Below are 4,146 nucleotides of genomic sequence, written 5' to 3'. Positions count from 1 at the left end.
CCTGATTTAAATCAACCCAACCCTGGTTTGTGGGTGGTTGGCGGGTGCTCTGGTGTGGTTTGCTCCTTCTTTCCTATCAAACAACTGTCGTCTTTATCTCTCCTCCTTCTTTTTGATGTTTGTTTCTCTCTTGTAACACCTCTAATCTTCAGCCCTTATATGACATTATTGTGTTGCAAGCGCCATAAAACGCTTACTAAAACTAAACTGACCCTAGTTTATTGACTGTAAGTCATTTATTTCAGTGATCCTGTTTATGCATCCAATATATTTTTCAAATATATATATATATATAATTGGGGTTTCTCTGTTTCTTCTGTTTGTTTTGTTGTAAGTGGAGTAACAATACACTAGCAGTGATAGAATGAGCCTAACGGTAAGAAAGCAATGGCGTTAATCATCTTATGTTGCAAAAATAGATTCTCTTCTTCGACAATCATTTTCTTTCCCAAATTTAATAGATGATTAATAAAATTTAAAGTATGATCAAGTTATGCAGATGACACAGTCCTAAAGCAAAAGATGAAGAACACCTGCAGAATCTATTAAATGTCATCGTACAAGAGAGTGACAACGTGGGCTTAAGCCTAAACATCACGAAAACCGAAACATCGGTGATCAGCTGAAAAACTCCAATCCCAACATGCAATATCAAAATCAATGATACCACCCTCAAGCAAGCACAACATTTTAAATATTTGGGGACCATTATATCATCAGATGGTAGATGTCACACCGAAATTAAAAGCCGCATCTGCCAAGCAAAAGCAACCTTCCATAAGATGAAACAGATACTAACAAACATCAATCTGTCACTGGAAACGAGAAAAAGAGTACTGAAAAGTTACATTGAGCCAATCCTATTATACTGATGCGAAACGTGGACAATCAATAAACAGCTGGAAAGAACAATTGTGGCGACAGAGTTGTGGTTCGTAAGACGCATGCTACGTATCCCATGGAGAGCTAGAAAAACAAATGAAGTCTTGGTTGAAGCAAATTATGGAAGACAGCTTATGACGAATATAAGAAAGTGACAGGCAAATTTCTTCAGACACACAATGCGGAAAGAAGCATTGGAGAATATTGTAACAACAGGCAAGTTTAATGGAAAGAGAGGCAGAGGCAGACAGAGGGAAAAGATACTGGACAAGATGACAACATGGCTTGGAGCAGCAAGAACAACAGACACCATTGCTGCAGCGCAAGACAGAGTGAAGTGGAGGTCCATGATCGCCCACGCCAGTCGGCAAGGCACCAGATGATGATGATGATCAAGTTCTATGTAACTGCATGGGTTGGGAACACAAGATAGCAAGATAAAGAAAAATTGAATCTGTTGAAACTGGAGTACAACATACCCCCTTTCACTTATTGTGTGCTGGAAATTTCCCCAAATTTACATGCTTTCTAGGAAGATCATTGTTGGCTCTCACCCCAAATTTCAGATTTGTACCATTATTCCTTCATAGTCAGGTAAAAAAAACTTTTTGCATGCCCCTCGTACCAGGCTTCTGATCTGTAACAAAGAAAGGTACAGAAGGTCATTCTTACCATCATCCATTAAACTCTACCATCTTAATCATCTTGTTACACAATAAGTATTCCTATAACCTTTAGAATGCGCAGAATACCATTGAGTTATAATCAGAATACTGAGTACTAGTACTACTTATCAAGCTTAATACTATTCATGTTTACAATTATTGTTCATTTATATCATTAGGCATGTGACTGTGAGTCTGTTTGTGCATACTTGTATTATTATGGTTATATTCTAGATGTGGATGGAGGAAAGGGTGAGAGAGAATGAGGGAGAGAGAGAGAGAGAAAGAGAGAGAGAGTGTGTGTGTGTGTGTGTGTGTGTGTGTGTGTGTATGGGTGTTCGCATGCGTGTACGTATGCATGTGTGTGCATGTGTGTGTGTGTACATGTTTGTGCTTGTGTTTTGTGTTAGTGCGTGGGGTTTTTGTTGTTGTTTTTTCTTAATATGGGGGGGGGGGAGGAAGTAAATGGGTGTGAGTGTGTGTGTGTGTGTGTGTGTGTGTGTTTATTCTTGGACTTTATTTTTCCTCTTCTGCGATTTTTTTTTGTGTGTCTGTCTTGTCTTTGGTTGTTGCTTTTGTAGGAGATCTTGTTGAATGGAATCTTTCCATGAGTTTGTACAGCATTACTATTGCATGTACTAAAATTTTGTTCTCTGGTGTGCTCAAGTATATTTTTTCTCCCTGTATGACTGGAAGTGACGAAATAAAACACAAAAATTCAGAATTAACTTCAAGACGTATTGCTTATTCTTTGAAATTGTTTCACATATGATGATTGTTTATGGCTGAAATGTTGGGTTGTTGACGTGTGGTGTGGTGTGGTTTGCTTCATCTTTCCTTTCAAACATTCATCGTCCTTATCAGTTATTATCACTGCTCATCTTTTTCTTTATGCTACTCTCTCGTACCACCTCTAACCTTTTTGCACAACACACCTTCAACTGCTGCTTTTTCTTTCCTCTTCCTTACTATCGTCATGTTCCTCTACTTTTTAAAAATATTTGTCACTCTCTTGTGAACTACTATTTCCGGGGTACATTTATAGGCGAAGCAGACGTTGTGCTGTGTAGGCTAGAGAGGTGAGCCTGATTCCACGTTTGAACTTCTCTGTTGATATCCACCCCTGGCACTCATATGACCTTCTGCTGTTGCGAGCACCGTAAAACCTTACTGAAAAAGCAAACTGATACATCTTCAAGACGCAAGTTCCGTGAACTTCTCACTAAAACAAACAAAACCGGGATTTGTTAACTAGCGTCTGTGGTGCAGCGGTTAGACGCTCGTCTTTGCTTGCAGATCATCTGAGTATGATTCTCGTGTGGTGAGAATGTTAATGGAGTATCTCTGTCTTCTGTCTGTGATGTTGTAATCCTCACAGCCCGGGTTGCCCTGACAGGCTGGGTTGAAGTCCTCCTGAACGGTCTGAGATTATGATGTGTGGCTTAAAAACGGTTACTTTTTTTTTATCGATTTTTTTTAGTTGGACCCCAAATTTGGTAGCGTTTCCTTCTTCTATAATCCCCTGCTAGGGTTCATGGGCGGTTGGCAGGTGCTCTGGTGGGGTTTGCTTTCTTTCTTATCGAACTATCAAACATCTATCGTCCTTATCTCATCTCTCCTTCTTTTCTTTTTTAAGATACGGTATATAATATTATATAGGTGCATGTATTACTCTCTTGCAACACTTCTAAATCCCCGGCACTTTTTAAGAATTATTTGTGTTGCAAGTGCCGTAAAACCCTTACAGTGAACTACAAAAATCTTGTGACGGCACCTAATCTTCGGCACTTTTTATGATCTACTGTGTTGCAAGTGCCGTGTAAAACTTGTTAATATGCACTAGAATTAAAGCAGGGATTCCCTATCATTTCGGAGGCTTTGAGCAACATCCCTTTATGATTTGTGTGGGGGCCCTTAGGATTTTAAGCCCAGTGTCTCCCTGATAGTGATAGCAGATTCTTTACCACCCAGATATTCCACCTCCTACGTGAGCTTTTGTTCGCGCTGTTGCGGGCCCGATTTGCTGCTTAGAGCGTCATAGGCTGCGTCACTAGCGACGCGACGTTGGTGTCATCGCCGACTGCTTTGTGTGTGTGTGTGTGTGTGTGTGTGTGTGTGTGTGTGTGTGTGTGTGTGTATGTGTGTGTGTGTGTGCGTGTGTGTGTGTGTGTGTGTGTGTGTGTACAGTGTGTGTGTGTGTGTGTGTACAACTTGGTTTAGGGAGGAGAAGAGGAGGGGCCAAATGGTAGGCCTACAAGCTAAAATATTAATCTAGGGAACGAGAATTGTTAAGATTGTTTAGAGATAACAAAAATCAACACACAAATAAAAACAAAAAGAACGAAAAAAGGGGGAAAGTGTTGGGGGTGGGTGGGTGGATGAAAAGGAAAAAAAGAAATCTGAAAATCAACAAACAAAAACGAGGAAAATTATTTACTGATTTTAAGCGGCAAGATGTTCACCGATCGAACTCGTGAGTTTGCTGTCCAGTCATTTCATATATCGCAACGATGGTTATAGTGCCGTTGTTAGTCTAGTACGTTGTCCCTGGTCAACATCATATTAATTACAGAATTACCAGATAAATAATGACAATGTG

The sequence above is a fragment of the Aplysia californica genome, unplaced genomic scaffold (assembly GCF_000002075.1).
Source record: "Aplysia californica isolate F4 #8 unplaced genomic scaffold, AplCal3.0 scaffold00133, whole genome shotgun sequence".
In the NCBI taxonomy this organism is placed as follows: Eukaryota; Metazoa; Mollusca; class Gastropoda; order Aplysiida; family Aplysiidae; genus Aplysia; species Aplysia californica.
The sequence above is the reverse complement of the archived record's forward strand: the minus strand, read 5'-3'. Positions refer to the sequence as shown.